Raw genomic sequence first — 17558 nt, 5'->3', positions numbered from 1 at the left:
ATACATAAGCATTCAGAGACCTGAAAACTGAAATACAGAGAAAATGGATATCTTGGCCTTGACAGCATTTCAGTATTGTACACTATACATACACTAACCTCATATATGCCCTTCGTCCTGTGAGCCGGGTAAGAAGGCTCTCGCTTTTTTCTAGTAAACTAACTGATCCTTCCCTCACTGTTCTATTTATTTTTTATTTTTTATTTTTATTTTCCCTCACTGTTTTAAACTCTAACTGGACACTTGATTGGAAAATGCATCCAAGACACTTGACTTCACTCAAATAGTAAAAAGGCTCCCTGTCAGACCTAAATAAGAATCCAGAGGCAGGGAGAATCAGATTCTGCAGTCTTTCTCTAGCTTCTCTAATTAGCATGTCTACTATGTTTGCATTTATGGTTTATATGCTTTGAACTTGTGGCTTTTCTCTTTTGCAAGAGTTACCGTCAGTGAGACATCCACCAAGAGAAATATAACTATTAGTGGTGGCAGGACCAAATACACATCACTATGTGGTTGGTTTCTAAATCCCTGCTAGAAATTTTTGAGAAAACTTCTCCAGATGGAGGTGGGTGGTGTGAGGACTGAAGCAGAAAAAATAATAGGAAAGAGCTTCCAGTGATTAAATTTTTCTTTCTGGTCTTTCAGGTTGAGGAAGTGAAGAGAATAGCCGTAAACGGTGGGAAATTTCCATCAACTTGGAAAAAACAATAGAATAAATAATTCTTGGCCACGAGGTGAGAGCCCAGAGAGTCACAAGGTCAAAGGATCCTGTCCCATTTGTCTGTGGTGACAACCTCCCTCCCCCCCTCCAAAAGGAACGCCTCACCCTTAAACAATGAAGTGTCCCTGGGAAGCTGAGCAAGATACATGCAAAGGGAATTTTTTTTTGTAATAATAAATGTATTTTTTATTGGTGTTCAATTTGCCAACATACAGAATAACACCCAGTGCTCATCCCGTCAAGTGCCCGCCACCCAGTCACCCCCACCCCCCGCCCTCCTCCCCTTCCACCACCCCTAGTTCGTTTCCCAGAGTTAGGAGTCTTCCATGTTCTGTCTCCCTTTCTGATATTTCCTACCCATTTCTTCTCTCTTCCCCTCTATTCCCTTTCACTATTATTTATATTCCCCAAATAATTGAGACCATATAATGTTTGTCCTTCTCTGATTGACTTATTTCACTCAGCATAATACCCTCCAGTTCCATCCACATCAAAGCAAATGGTGGGTGTTTGTCGTTTCTAATGGCTGAGTAATATTCCATTGTATACATAGACCACAGCTTCTTTATCCATCATCTTTCGATGGACACTGAGGCTCCTTCCACAGTTTGGCTATTGTGGCCATTGCTGCTAGAAACATCGGGGTGCAGGTGTCCCGGCGTTTCATTGCATCTGTATCCTTGGGGTAAATGCCCAGCAGTGCAATTGCTGGGTCGTAGGGCAGATCTATTTTTAACTCTTTGAGGAACCTCCACACAGTTTTCCAGAGTGGCTGCACCAGTTCACATTCCCACCAACAGTGCAACATTCCCACCAACAGTGCAAGCAAAGGGAATTTTTATAAATCACATCATTTCAGAAGTTCAGCAGTAGTTATACTTTTTTTGTATTTCCCAAGTTGTCTTTAGTGAGAGTGTGCTCCTTTTACTATAAAATATATACGTTAGAAAAAGAGATGCAAAAAAGGGAAATTCATGAGGAGCGTGTAGGTGGGTGAGTTGTCACGGTTTAAAAGTGCTGAGTTGCTTGCATTTTATGACAAGGATTATTCAGTTGTATAAGTGGCAACACTTCCTAACTTATTTGCTCTCTTAATTTACGATCTTCAAAAAAGTGTGGGTGTCAACAGTACCTGTCACCCATCAGGACCCAAGACCCTGCTCTAGGAGAGCAGAGTCAGCCCTCAGTCAACAGATGGTTACTTGACTCTTGCACTGTGCCAAGCCCATCCAGTGTGGCTGCATTCCTGGCCGCAGTCCCCAGCAGTTGGAGACACTCTTGTGCCCCTGCCTCCCCTGCCTTCATCCACAAACACGAACTAGGCATGTTTCTTGTTGGTAAGGGGCCTGCAGCATGAGGACAATATCACCATCAGCCTGGGGCTCTGCTGTAGTTGCTCCCCGAGAGGCCTGAGTTTAGCCTTAAGCTGGCTTGTTTTGGTTTATATGCCTGCGGTCTGTTTGTTGGAGGAAGAGAAAGGGGAGGGATTCTTAGAAAAGGGAAGGAGATATCCTTTGCGTTACTGAAAACGGAAATAAGGAATTATCAGTTCAGGGTCAGTGGAAGCCACAGTGCCTGGCTTCCTTCTGCTGTGCTCTTCTGGAATGATTTGGTTTTGTTTTGAACACTCTGCAAGTGACATGAGCTAGATAGATTGTTCTAGGGTGGAGCTTTCAGCAGGGAGTCCAGGGAACCCTAGGGGATTCATGGAGGGAACTTTGCCTGTGAAGTACCCAAAATTATAAATGCATTGCATGTATATTTATTGGAGATGAGGGTCTGTGGCTAAAATTATACACCCAACAGGTCCAGAGAGCCATACTTTCTTTTTTTTTTTTTTTTAAGACCAGTTCTAGAGGGGCGATGGTCAAGTTTGAGTTGTACATCTTGGCCTTGATCCTAACTAGAGAACTGTTTCTAATGGATGACATGTGCATACAGTGGAAGTATTGGTGTAAATGTAAAACCCATCGGAGGTACCCATGGGAGCCCTTGCTGCAAAAAGGTGAGGGAGGTTTCATTTCTGCAAGTGCTGGAAAACTGGAAATCTAAAAATGCACAATCCCTGCAATTCTGTCTAATGCTTCCCATCCTCCTCTTTCTGTTGTCCTTGAGCTCACATTGAGCTGCCTTAACTCTGCATTAACTGAAGAGTTCGCCTGTTGAAGTGAACACCAATATCTCTTTTACTTGGTCTTCCTCTGGGTTCTAAGCAAATTAGGTTGATATTGTGATGGTAGGTTGGATTTGGTGCAGGCCTTCATGATGCTGACGAGGGCAAGCATGGACAGTGACCTTCCGAGTAGCTGTTTATCTGGTGCCCTGCACACAAATGTTGACTTTCCCACCCTTGCTTCTTGTCTCTCCTCACATTGTACATTCTCTTTAGGTGACCTACTCCAAACCCATGGCTATCAATGACCTTTCCGTCTGTGTTATTAATACTTATTTTTCATCCGAGTTCTTGGTCACTTTAACAGGCCCTAAGACATCTCAGTGTGCTTGTCCCAAAGGCCCATCAAAATCACTGGGTTTAAAACTGATGTCATCATATCCCTACCACCCCCCAATCATTCTTCCCCATGAAGTCCTTCTGAAGGATGGTGGATGGCCAGAAATATACCTAGTTTTCTAGAGATCTTTTTTCATCCACCTAGCACATCACTACTCCCTCAACCTAAGTAAGCTTCAAATAGACTTCATCCCATGTCTTGATGAGCTTTCATTTTAAGTGGCTCATAAAAAAAATCCCTCCTTTTTATCCTTTGTCTTGCAATGCCTGCTCACTGTAATTATTAGCTAGTCTTCCCACCCTCCAGTCTGTCTCCCTCATTGCTTCCAGAATGATCTTTTTGAAATACGATTGAATCATATCATTTTCTCATTTAGAATTGTTTAATTGATCTTTGTTGCCCTTATGACAAAACCCAGCCTTCTTGGTGTAGCTTACAAGGCCCTGTGTGACCTGATTCCTAATCTTTCCAGCCTCTTGTCTTACTACCCTCCCGGCTGATTTCTTCAGTTAAACTGAGCTGCTTGTATTTCAGAAAACGCAGCACGCTTTCATTTATCTCCTAGACTGTATGAACATACCACATTTTATTATAGCTGTTTTAAGTGAGGAAACTTATAAGAACTATTACACATCAAGGTTCTAAGTCATGTACAAAACACTCTAGCTCTGCATCACCCCATCCTTGCCTCCTGCCCTATTCCTAACACCACCCGTGAATCTCAGGCCATCCCTGAACTTAAACCTCATTTCTTAGCCTCATCTTCATCTCAGGCCGTGTCTTACTCTTATCTCCAGATCCAGCCCCATCTCTGATATATACATACTCAAGGGTTTGGGATCAGTGATGAATGACGATTCAAGAATGGGGCTGGGTGGGAGGGAGGTGTGGGGATGAACATAAGAGACAGGGATGTCTGTTGCACATATTTTTGGTACCTAACTGGTTTTGCATGGTAATGCACCTATTTAAACATGGTTAAGTAAAATGGCACCTTCTAATTAACCATGTTGCATTGTTCTGTTCTGTTGTTATAGATGCCATGTTGCCATCTTGAGATCTCCTTTTTCCTTGCCCCCAAGTAATTTCTGTTCATCTTTCAAGCCTCTGCCCAGGTATCACCTTCCCTCAGTTATTCTTCATGAACCCTAAGATTGGGCTAGGTGCCACTCCTCTGTGTGCTTATGGTGCTGTTGAATTCTTCTGGAGTAAGCTGATCATATTGTATTGTGATTATCTTTTTATTTGCCTGTCTGCCTCTCCAAGGCAAGGTCTGAGTCTTAGTCCTCTCTCTATCTCTAGAATTTCACTAGAATATGGCTAGCAATAAGAGATGATGAAGAAATCTTACTGAATGAATGAAGAATGTATGAATGGATGATGTCCTATGGCAGTCAGAATTCTAAGAACCTGCAAAATCTCAGTGAGCACAAATAACCCACAGTCCAAAAATATTAGGTCACCTCTTCCATTTTCTCTGTATGTGGGAGAACATACCAGTACTAGTTCCTAGCTAGGTTTAGCCTTCCTCTGTTGGCTACCTCTTAGGCACCACCTCAGATTCTCTTAGCTCCACTTGCTTCTGGGTTTCTTTGCTGACCAGCCCTGCTGGACTATACCATTTTACCATCCAAGGCCATGTTGGGCTTACTCCCACCACTTTTGGACTCAGATAAAGCATCATCCTGTAGGGTATGGGATCTAGCTTTCCTGTCTGATGCTGAAGGAGCCAGACAGTATACCCCAAAAGTATGGGAGAAGTTGGGTCACCACAGAATGCACTGTGGCCCAGTGGGGAACAAGAAATAGGCAGGAGATGGCAGATATTTTCCCTCTTAGAGCACTGCTCCCTTTGATGGAAACTTCTGGGAGGCTGCAGTCTCTACCAGCCTCTCTGGGGGTATCCAGTGTGACCAAGTGAGAAGTTTTGTTTCTTGTGAAGGTGTGACTGGTCCTACTCTACTTCATATTTGATTTCAGTGTCTCATTTCCTTTTCTAACTCCAGCTTCCCTGGGATTGCCATTAAGCACTGGTCTAGAAGCTTAGTTTCAGGCTCTGATGTCTAAGGAACCCAGCCTAAGACACATTCAAACCTACCATTATTTTCCTAGAGAAATAGGGGCCACTGTAGGTGGAAGAAGAGGGAGGAGCACTATAGATCAGATAGTCTCCAGTGTATGGATCTGACAGGGCTTAGCTGGGAATCTGAGCCTTCAGCCATGCATCCCCTGCCCTCCCTTCCCATGCAGCATTGGCTGCCCTCATTTAGGGGAACTGGACAGATGAATCCATTAGTAGTAAAAGACCCATCATTTGAAGCATGTGGATCTGGTCCCTGTGTAGGCTGGCCATCTGTTCCATGATTTCCTGTTTTTAAAAATCTTTCTAACAAAAAAAAAAATTGGGGATCCCTGGGTGGCTCAGTGGTTTAGCGCCTGCCTTCGGCCCAGGGCGTAATCTTGGAGTCCCAGGATCAAGTCCCGCATCGGGCTCCCTGCATGGAGCCTGCTTCTCCCTCTGCCGGTGTCTCTGCCTCTCTCTGTGTGTTTCTCATGAATAAATAAATAAAATCTTAAAAAAATAAAATAAATTAAAAAATTAAATATATCTTTGGATGTCAGTGATGCAGCAGAATATTATACGGCTGAGAAAATTGATCCAGTGAGGATGTATGTTATATTCTGAGTTTAAAGCCGAGCTTCACCACTTACTGCTTGTGTGGCTTTGAGAAAGCTGATGCAAGTTTCAGTTTCCTTGTCCGGACGTAGGCATTAACAGGAGCACTCTCCCAGAGTGGCTGCAAAGATCAGATGAGATAATGCACAGAGGCCCTCAGCACAGAGCCCTGTAGGGTAAGCTGCCAGAAGCTATTTGCTAGAGTTATTACTATTCTGTCTTTAAAGTACAGCTTGAGAGTGATAGTTAATTTCTGTATAGGAAACAAATTTAAGGGGATATTTTTTAGCCCTTCAAGGTTTTATTTGGTTTCCAAGAGGTGTTTTCTTGGTAAATCTCAGGCCAGTTGTAATCTTGCTAAAACAGGTGGGAAGACACGCTAAAATCCTTCCACAGAAGCAGTGTTTACCTGTTACATATTTTATTTTGTTGGACGTGTGAGAATCACATATGGTGTGAGACAAGTTGAATCTATTTCTGGTCTTTCAGGTATTTTCAAGGTTGCAAATAAGTTTCTATTAATCCCAAATTAATGAATTTGTGGAAACAAAAGCAGAAAGGTTTTACAACTGTGCTGTGTTCGTTCAGAGAATTTGCGGCAGGGAAGATCCCAGGAAATAGCCTGTTGTTCCTTACTTATCTGGGGTGAGTTTCAGTTTGTGCCAGGTGAAAAGAAACGTGCTTCTTTCATTGAAGCTGGTAATGGGGATTAACAGTGTGTACACTGGTGATTTTTTGCCTTCCTGTACAAAGTTGTATGAAGAGTCATTAAACTTTAAACTGTAATCACGGTTTATTATTAACTATTTACAATGGGGCTTCGAGTCTAGCTGCTTTTTTCTGTTCCACAAACACTTGTCGCTTTCCTTGCATGTACCTGGCCTTGAGCTTTGGGAATAAGGTTGACAAAGGACAGAGACCATCCCTCCAGGAGCTGACACTCCAGTTAATCTTCTTAGGGTCAGCAGTGACCATGCAAGCACCCATAATGTCTCTCCACAACATTAGACACTAGAGAAACCTACCTTCTGGAGAGTTCTCTTGCTTTCATGAACCCAGAGGCCTCTGGTTTTCCTCTTAGTTCTCTTGCTGTCCAGCTCTCTCACTTTGAGCATCTCCATTTTTTCTTCTCACCTCCCTGTTTCCCCATAGGTTGGCCCTTTCCAAGACTCAGCCATCTTCTTTTGTCTTTTTCCTCCTCTGTTGATAACCTGTTCTCTCGCTTGGCTTCATGTATCATTGTGTATGTATGTGTGTTTGTGTGTGTGTGTGTGTGTGTGTGTGTCAAATCTAACTTTTTACCCCTGATTTTTTCTAGGCCCCAGATCTCCATTTTCTGTACTCACCCTTTTGTTTCACAATCCTTGAATGTTAGCACATTCCTGAAGAAAACTCACTGCCCACCTCCACTCCCAATTAATTGCATGTTCCTCCTTTCCTTAGGGTATTTCTCAGGCCCATCTCTGCCCTCAGTTTGGCTACCATCCTCCTCATCACCCAGGCGTCATTGTATTTCCTTTCACTGTGGTTTCTTTTGTTCTGCTGAATGGAGAATAAGCTCAAGGATTCCTATAGCTGTAGGCATGTACTTCCGTCTTCTTTCCCAGTCAGGGTTTTCTCCTGAGCATTTGGCATTTCCCTGCTTTTTGTTAAGTGTGGATGAGTGCTGGAAAGATGTGTGTGGAGCTGCTGGATTGCATGGCTCTAAGGGCAGCATTCCCATAAAGAGGCACCATTGCCATTGCATTGCACGTACGTGAATGGTGCCTCCCAGAGCTGTGCAGCACAGTGCTGCAGGGGTGTTAGAGCGCCAGGGGATGGAGAACTGGTTAGGGTTTCTGGGCAGGGGGAGGGATGCTGACAGGTAGAGTGACAGGGAAAGAGTTAAGGGGAGTTGGCAGTGCAGCCAGGAGGAAAGTCATATTTCTATGAAAGAGGGGACATATGGGGAAATAGTTTTTCTCTCCGTCCTTTACCTGAAAGAATAAATCTCTGTTTTTCTCGGCAAATCTGCACTGAGCTGACTTCATTTAGAACCATTCACCAAGCTTGAGATCTGTGGTTTAGAGCTTAATTTTCCTTTAATTCTTGTTATTCTTGATAGAGGGAACATTTGTAGGAATTTCTGAAATGAAGGTTCCACGTTGCTACCACTGTCCTGATAAATTGGGATAATCCTAGATTTTCTTGGCACAACTGGACTCTTTTAGGTAAGGTCTCCTCCATATGGCCCAAAGGGATTGGTGACAGTGCTGGTCACACTGCTGCCCCATTTGCTGAAACAGTCGGGATGATTTGGACACACCAGAAGTGGGAGGAAACAGGTAGCAGCAGTGTCCACTGTTCAGGGACCATCGGAGCATCTGTCCAGGCAAGTTGCTGTCTTCACTTGCACAAGTTGTGCCATGCATCCTTCACAGACACTGCTCACATGGGTGAACATGTGGATGGAGTCCTAGAGTTGACCTGTGTGATGTCCCTGCCTCCCTACCTTCTCTTGGTAGGCATTTCCAGGCCAACTAATGCCTCATATCCAGCTGGCCAGGCCATTTCCTATGTCAGGCTGAAGCTCACAGCACTACTTCCTTTCCCCCCCCTAAATTTCTAAGGTCTCCCCCTTCCTTCTACTTTCACTTCCTGAGTGCCATGACCACAGGAGTGAAATCAGCAAGTTCTTGCCGTGTCTCTGCCAGGCTAACTCCTACTCACCCTTAGTAGAAATAATGATGGTAATAGATAACATTAATGGAATGCCTTTTTTTTTTTTAAAGATTTATTTATTTATTTTAGAGAGAGGACACACGTGTGAGCAAGCCAGGGGGTTGGGGCAGAGGGAGAGGGAGAGAGAGAGAATCTCTAGCAGATTCCCTGCTGAGCGGGGAGCCCTACTTGGGGATGAATCTCATGACCCCGAGGTCCTGACCCGAGCTGAAATTGAGAGTCAACACCCAACTGACTGAGCTGCCCAGGCGCCCCAATGGGATGCTTATTATTCCCTGAACTGAAAGTCTCACATACAGTATCTTTTTTCATTGTCATAGGACTCTCTGAAACTATTAGGTAAAATTCATATTTAGAGAGTTTGAACCATGATTCTCCTGATTATAATTAACAACGAGGGGCGTGGCCTGCCTGACTGCAAACAGAGCTTGTGCTCTGAATCAGTGTGCAGTTCATCTTCCTAAGACCCATGCTTGATATAGCCTTTTCTAGGAAGCCTCCCTAGGCTCCTTTGCCCCTGTGACCCTTGGTCATCCTCCATAGTAACCCATGCTGTCATTCAAGTTCAGAGCCTCTCAGAGGTAGTGGAGAGAGACCTAAGTTCCTTCCTTTTTCTGAGGTTCCCAATATTTTAAAGACTGAAGAAGTCCCAAGACAGAGTCAGAAAATATGACTTTTCTTGTATATTTGCATTTAACCAAATTAAAGCTTTTGATGCATATTCATACACAGAAACCCACAATGAAACATAATTTTGCTACGCATGAGCTAACTATAGGAATTATAAATGCTGGCCATTAAACCCTCTAGGCAGAATGGTTTGGTCATGGGGCATGAATTGAAGATTGTAGGAGGCACCTCTTTCAATCCTTTCAGTATAGTCCCATGACTAAATGTGCCTAAATATGTGCTTCTCCTTTTAATAATATTAAAGTCCTTGGGGCACCTGGGTGGCTCAATCAGTTAAGCATCCAACTCTTGATTTCAGCTCAGGTCTTGATCTCAAAGTCGTGAGTTCAAGCCCCGCATTGAACTCCCACTTAAAAAATATACATACGGGATCCCTGGGTGGCGCAGCGGTTTGGCGCCTGCCTTTGGCCCGGGGTGCGGACCTGGAGACCCAGGATCGAATCCCACATCGGGCTCTCGGTGCATGGAGCCTGCTTCTCCCTCTGCCTGTGTCTCTGCCTCTCTCTCTCTCTCTCTCTCTCTCTCTCTGTGACTATCATAAAAAAAAAAGAAAAGAAAAAGAAAAAATATACATACATTCAAGTCATGAGTATGAGGTTGTTGACTAAGTGGCCTTTCTGGTTTCTGTAATGTGTATTTTTCTATCCCTAAAACTATCACAGAGTCAGGGGCTGGCATTACATTGTAGGCTCTCAATTCTTGTTGGGTGACTGAATGAATGAGTCCATGATTGCTAAAGAACAGTCTGAGAATTTAGAATGATTTTGGAGTCCTAGCACTACCATTTACTAGCGCTGTGACTTTGAGCAAGTTACTTAATCTCTCTGTTCTCAGCTTTTGTCATCTCTCAAGTGGTGATATTACTAATAGTACCTACTGCGGAAGGCTGGTCGGAAGAACAAAGGAGGTGGGTGTGCCTCATCAGATGATGGAAGTGAGCTTGCCCCCGAAGAGTGCTTGGGGCAGGGTGGGGGGGGTAGGAGTAGGTCTGCGGGCACCATAGTTAATAAAGGGAGAGCTCCTGCAGCTGCTGCCCTGCCCTGCCCTGCCCTGTGCTGAGCCTCCCCAGCCGGCCATGCAGAAGACTGATTGGTGGCTCCAGGGGAGCTGCCAAAGCATCTGACTGTTGTCAGGGCCCTCACCCTTTCCTCATTCTGCTGCTTGATTGACAGCACCGTGCAGACCTTACTTTTGGAATAATGCTGCAATCTACTGACTACTCTCACCCACATTGTCTCACATAATAATTATTCAGAATTGTAAAATTGCCTGTGGTTTCAGGAAATTCCTGCCTTTGTTATAACATGCCTGGTACCTGCCCCTCTCCTGCTGACAGAGTTAGCACTGAGGCTATTTGCTCCTGGAATTGCTGAATTCTTTAGCAGCATTTTCTTCCCTTCCTTTTTTCCCCCTCCAAACCTGGGATTCCAAGCATCTCATGAAGAACATTCTATTCTAAACTTTTTCTGTTACCACGTGGCCAGGTATAGAATGGCCTGGCTTGTCCAGAACCTCTACCTCTTGCATGCCCACGTGTAGAAGAGCAGAGCACAGCAGCACTCCCTAATTTGGGCTCTCTCCTCTTTGCTATGTGGTTGGAGTCACATAGTCCTGGGATCTGAGTGGAGCTTTATGGTGTGCCTCCACACTGCCAACACATATGAGGATATCGGCCACCTTCATCTTTGGCTACGTTTCTCTCTAGATGATCCAATCCATTCCGTGTACTGACAACTTTCTAGTTTACATCTCTATCCCTGAGCTCCAGATTTGCATGTTTACGCAGTTGGCATCTTTCTTGGATGTCTAATAAGCATCCCACATGCATCACATTTAAAAATAAATATTTATTTTACCTCTAAAATCTGATTCTTTCCCTCAACCCAGTCAATAGCAGTATACCATCCAACCCAGTCCTCAACCAGAATCCATGAGTTACTATTCCACCTTTGTTCTCCCTACATATGGCATCCATCAGAAACCTGTAGTCTCTACCTCCAGTATCTATCTCAGATATACTGCATTGTCTCCATCTTCATTGCCCTCACCCAGATTCTGGCTATTGATTTTTTTTTTTCAGGATAAAAGAAATTACTTTTGTTTTCAATTACAGTGTACTAAGTGACATTAGTTTTATGGTATCTTTATTACCCTATACACTTATAATCAGTAGTAAGTTCTTAAAGCTTTGACAAAAAGCTTTAAAGATCACAAAGCAATCATATTTTTCCTTTTTTTAAAGATTTTATTTATTTATTCATGAGAGACACACACAGAGAGAGAGAGAGAGAGAGAGAGAGAGAGAGAAAGAGACACAGGCAGAGGGAGAAGCAGGCCCCATGCAGGGAGCCTGACATGGGACTCGATCCCAGGTCTCCAGGATCAGGCCCTGGGCTGAAGGCGGCGCTAAACCACTGAGCCACCCAGGCTGCCCATATTTTTCCTTTTGATTATGAAAATTGCTTTGCATAGCTTCAGCTTACATGGTCATTTTTTAAGAAAAAAATAATTTTAAAAATTGTGTTCTAATACATATAAAATTTACCCTCTTAACCATTTTTAAGTGTATGATTCAGTGGCCTTAAGTCCAGGCACGTTTTAGGGCAAGCAACCTTACCATCTATTTCCATAACTCTTCATCTTTCAGAACTGAAATTCTGTACCCATTAAATGCTACCTTTCCACTCTCCCCACCCCACTCACTTCATCCTCTAGCAGCCACCATTCTGCTGTCTATTTCTGTGAATGTAACTACTCTAGGGACCTCATATAAGTGGAATCATATGGTATTTATCCTTTTGTGAATAGGCTTATTTCACTTAGCATAGGTCCTCAAGGTTCATTCACATTGTAGCGGAATTTCCTTCCTTTTGAAAGCTGAATAATATTCCATTATATCTAGATACCACATTTTGGTTATGCATAACTCCACGGATGGGCACTGAAGTTGTTTCAGGCTCCCATTACCTACCCACTTTCTTTCTTTCCTTCCTTCCTTCCTTCCTTCCTTCCTTCCTTCCTTCCTTCCTTCCTTCCTTCCTTCCTTCCTTCCTTCTTATTAAAAAGATGCATTTGTTTTAGAGAGTGTGCAAGTATGAGTGGAAGGAAGGGAAGTGAAAGAGAATCCCAAGCAGACAGCCCATTGAGCACAGAGTCCGTTGACATAGGGCTTGATCTCATGACCCTGAGATCACGACCTGAGCTGGAACCAAGAGTTGGACATTCAACTGACTCTGCCACCCAGGTGCACCTTCAGGTTGCCATCATCTTTCATCTCAACTATATGAAAGATTCCTAATTGTTCTTTCCACTTTCACTCTTTCCCCTTCTAAACTGTTCTCCACTCAGTTTCTGCAAAGGTGAATTAAATTTTGTTGTTCTTTAAATCCTACATTGACTTCTCATTGTGCTCAGCATAAAATCTGAACATCTTGGCTTGGCTTGCAAGACCCTGTGTTCCTAAAACAAATTGCCTTTACAACCTGTTCTTAGGCTTCTGTCCTCCTTGCTCTCACTCTGCTCCCAGTTCAAGATTTTTCTTGTTTGTTGGTTTGTTTCTATCTCAGACTCTGCCTTTGGTTCCCTTTACCTTGAATACTTTCTACTTCTTGTCCAGTCATGCTTGGCTTCTTCTCATCCTTGAAGTAGTAATTAAATATCACTTCTTTAGAGAGATACTCTCCTGTCATCCTAATAACTAGGATCCCTTGTTATTCCTTGTCTTAACCCTGTATTAATTTGTAGGTATTTTACTTAGAGTAGACTTGTTCCATTCTTTTTTTTCCCCCTCTTGAAGGCAGGGTCTGTATTTAAAAGTCATTTACTTTTGTATCCTGAACATCTAGCAGGTCTTTGCTAATAACAATTTGGTGGATGAATTAATAAATATCCTATTTTAAAAAAAGTTTTAGGGACACCTGCTTGGCTTAAGGTGTGATCTTGGGGTCCCAGGATCAAGTCCCACATTAGGCTCCTTGTAGTAAGCCTGCTTCTCCCTCTGCCTATGCCCCTCTCTCTCTCTCTCTCTCTCTCTCTGTGTCTCTCATGGATAACAAATAAAATCTTAAAAAAAAAATAACTTTTTGGAGAGAGAAATCCTATGTAGTATGTGCCAAAGTGCTACATGAATAAATTTGTGTTCTTTTGGTATTATATTATTTTTTATTTATTCCCTACTGGGGATAACAGTTGATGTCATTTGAAGTTCAGTCCCTTATCCATACTGGGAAGTTATTTTTAAAAAAGGTTTTGTCCCTCAAGATTTGGAGCTCTTGAATAATTCTCCTCCCATTTTAAGCCCACAAGATGAGTGGGTTCTCCATCCAGAGCATCACAAAGTTGAAATTAAGGGTCAGCTCACTGTATGCTCATTTGGAACTCAGTCTTCTTCAAGCATATGCTTGTTGTTGGTAGGATTCAGTTCCTTGTGGTTTTAGGATTGTAGTCACCCTGTGGTCATCTTTGTGTCAGCAATGGAGAAACCTTCCTCTCACACTTTGAATCTAACTACTTCTTTTGCTTGCAGTGAGAGAAAACTCTGCTTTTAGTTATCCTAAGGTTAGCTGTTTAGCAACCGTAACTGCTAAAGTTACAGATCTGCAAAATTTCTTTTACTGTGCCGTATGACATAATCTTGTGAGTCGAACAAGGTAGTGGAGATCTTGGGGGTCATCTTAGAATTTAGCTTGCCACATTTAATCTAGAATTGCATCCATCTGCATGTATCAGAAAACCTGATTATAGTAGTTTAAATACAAACATTTTTTTCACATAATAAATATAGAGATGAATGATTATAGATACTGGATCAGTCTCAATAATGTCAGGGCCAATGACTATAGTTTTCTTGTCCTTTCATTTGCAGTTGCAGTGTGATTATCATAGTTCCCCTCATCATGACCATATTCAAGATAGGAAAAAAGAGAAAGGGAGAAGGATTGGGGCTGCATGAGCATTGTCTGTTTACTGCATGGAGATGTGTAATGCAAAGCAAGAAAAAGTGAAGACAAAAAACACTCTCAGAACTTCAGTTCTCCCCATACCTCCCTCTATATCTCATTGACCAGAACTTGGTTAAATGGCCACCCCTTGGTGCAAGGGAGATGGGAAGGCAGGAATAGAAACTTTTTTGCTTGGCTTAACCAATAACAACCCATCCCCTGGTGCTGGATCAGGAGAAGAAATGGATGTTGGGGATCCAGCTAACACATTTGTTATACCTATTTTCTGAAAGGCAGAATGTGGTGTTGTGGGAAGAGTACAGAAGCTAGAGTCATGAGACTTGTGATCCTTTTCCAAATCTGTCATGGTTCACTGTGCGACCTTAGGTTAGTCAAGCAACCTCCCTGAGTCAGTTCATGTCTCTATCAAATGAGAAAAATATGTTTTACTTATCTCGAGGTAATTGTAAAAATGAATTGAAATCAACCACGAAGTTTTTTGCATCCTGGGAATATATGTTAATTGTAATTTTTTGGTCAATATTTGGTATAAAAATAAGAGTATATTTCTTTGATTCCAAGAAATGTGTGTATGTGTATTTGTACATATGTATGTATAGACACATATACATGTAAACATACATATTTAAAAATATTTTATGATCTCTAAAATGAGATGAGATGCATTTTATAATCAATGGTATCTTAGTTTCAGTGATGTATAATAATATTTTGCTTAGCTTTTTGTAGAGTCTTAGGTTATGCCAAGGAAATATGACCACCATTGGGACTCTAAAGATTCCTATAGACTCCTTGGCAACTGTCAGTCTTTTTTTTTTATTCAAGATTTTATTTATTCATTTGAGAGAGAGAGAGAGCATGAGTGGAGGAGAGAGGCTGAGGGAGAGGGAGAACCAAACTCCCTGCTGAATAGGGAACCTGACACGAGGTTTGATCCCAGCACCTGGAGATTATGACCTGAGCCAAAGGCAGACACTTAACCTTCTGAGCCATCCAGGTGCCCTGGCAACTGACAGTCTTATGATGGAACATGTCAAGTGATTGACTTATGGCTCTAAAATACAGATGGAGAGAAATTACACCAACTCCCTACCTTCATTCAGGATTCTTCATACAGTATTCCTATTCCAAATATGAAACTAAAGTAAGCCAAGATGAGTTTACCAAGATGGAGTAAGCCAGGACCTCCTAAGAGTTTGAGGTACTAGAAAGTGTTCTGCAAACCCTAAAGGGTGACCTTCTGCTGAGGTTATTCATTACATTCTGAACGTAACATACTGTTCAGGCACCTGGGAATGTCCTTTAGGGTCACTGCCTCAGGAATGTACCAAAGATCAGATACAACCTGTGTTTCAGGCCAAGTGTGACATAGATCCTTGACTCTGAATGTGGAGCCATGGAGTTCTTTAATAACACAGCTATCAGAATTGTTTATTTTGAAGAAAAATCACATCATAGAATATTTGTAATTATAACTTTGGGATATATGTATTTATATATGTGTGTATGTGTATAATATAATAATGTGACTTTAGAGAGGACAAAAACAGATATCTAGGGATGGGAAATTATGGTGTATACGATTGAAAGAGAAATAGGGGTGAGTTAGTTCATGGAGAATCACGGATACATACCGATGTTAATTAAAATATGATTTATGTTCCTTTTGGAGTTCTTATGTATGGTTTACTTGAGGCTGGGGTGTTTATTTTATTTGCCAATTTGCAGTGGACGAGGAGTAATCAGGTTTTTTGTTTTTGGTAATTTTTAAAGATTTATTTATTTATTTAAAAGAGCTTTTATTTATTTATTTGATATAGAGCCAGAGAGCATTAGCAGGGAGAATGGCAGAGACGGAGAGAGAGGGAGAAGCAGACTCCCCATTGAGCTTCCCAGATGCCTCAAGAATAATATATTTAAATGGAAGAAGAGATGGTAAAAAGATAGTAGCGCATACAACCAAAGCTACTTACCTTTTCCTTTTGGGAACGTCAAAGCACCTGTTAATTAAAGAGTGTGTATGTGTGTTTGTGTGTGTGTGTTCTGATTCTGTTAAAATGAACTCTCTTCTCTCCTAAAGGAAAAGACTTAAGAAGAAGGAAGAAAAGCAGTGTTCCAAGTCTTGAATCTGATATAGGTCTTTGTCATAGGGTAATTGTGCCTTCCGGGCTTCTGTTTATTCTGAGAAATTACGAAACAAGTGGCATGGTTACTTTAACTTCATTATTAAATCTTTGTGATTTCTTTAGTCCACTGTGACAGAAATCTCCGAGCACAAAACCATGCTTGATATTATTTTGTATCATACATTACACATTCTGAGTGCAGAATAGATGTTCAGGAAGTTGGTTGAATGTCTTGCTTTAGAAAAAAACCTTTGCAGAAATACATACAATCTATGCAGTCTTAGTTTTTCATTCTTACTTTCTTCCCAGTTTTCTTTTTGACCTTGAGATACTTGTCTTTGATCAGAAAAAGGCTGAGGCCTTACTTTAGGGTTTGGAATTGGCACGAGGATCTAGTTTGAGATGTTTCTGCATAAACCCCAAACAGATGGCTGGATAGTGTTTGCCAGTAGCCTCAAAACCCAACAAGTGGATGCAGAAATGTCCAAAGTAGCTATCTAGTTGAATACATATGGCAAAGAGATATAAGGGGGAGATGGCTAAATTCTCAGATTTAAATAACCTTTTGGATCACTAACCAAACAAGAATTTGTTACACTATTATGAAGCATAGCTAACCAAACCAAACATTTTCTCAGCTCTGAAGGGATGGAATTAATCCATACAGCTATATGAAACCCTCCTTTCCTTTACATATGATTTATGAAAGTTTTCTAAAACTTTTAACTAACATTTCCAGGACATCACTATACAGTCACCCTAATTTAGATGATCTGAACTAGACTCTTTCTCTTTTTAAAAATGATTGTCAGAGGGAATGTTTCCCGGGAAGATTTCCAATTTGGGCCATAACTGGTAACAAACTAGTCCTTGTGCATTGTACTACCATAAAACTACTGGACAATGTATGAGGCAACTATTTTCAAGTATTGGTCAATGGAAAGCACAGTATTTCAATCCTGAGAGAAGGAAAGCTCATGAGATGAGCCTGATGATCACTTTGGCTCTCTTCCAGGGGAGAGTTTCCTGATGTAGCATTGTATGCTGAAGTCTGCACTGAGCACAGCAGTCCTGCTGAGCTAAGGAAACAGATCAGAGTCTGGGGCAGTTGAAGCAGCTGGTATCTGCTGGGCAGGGCATTAGAAT

At 42.0% G+C, this 17558-nt stretch overlaps 1 protein-coding gene across 6 annotated transcripts in view; it reads left to right on the top strand.

Annotated features, from left to right (window-relative positions):
- Window positions 1-17558, top strand: part of STON2 (stonin 2) — a 169007-nt gene that overhangs the window by 33210 nt on the left and 118239 nt on the right. For 4 of the 6 annotated variants that reach the window (XM_077910243.1, XM_077910240.1, XM_077910245.1 and 1 more), the window contains one exon: window positions 649-737. The exons of the other annotated variants lie outside the window; for them this stretch is intronic. The gene's annotated coding sequence lies outside the window, so the exon portion shown is untranslated. The remainder of the gene's footprint in view (window positions 1-648; window positions 738-17558) is intronic. 6 annotated transcript variants of the gene reach the window in all.

Source organism: Canis aureus, chromosome 9 (genome assembly GCF_053574225.1).
Source record: "Canis aureus isolate CA01 chromosome 9, VMU_Caureus_v.1.0, whole genome shotgun sequence".
NCBI classification, from domain to species: Eukaryota; Metazoa; Chordata; class Mammalia; order Carnivora; family Canidae; genus Canis; species Canis aureus.
The sequence above is the reverse complement of the archived record's forward strand: the minus strand, read 5'-3'. Positions and strand labels throughout refer to the sequence as shown.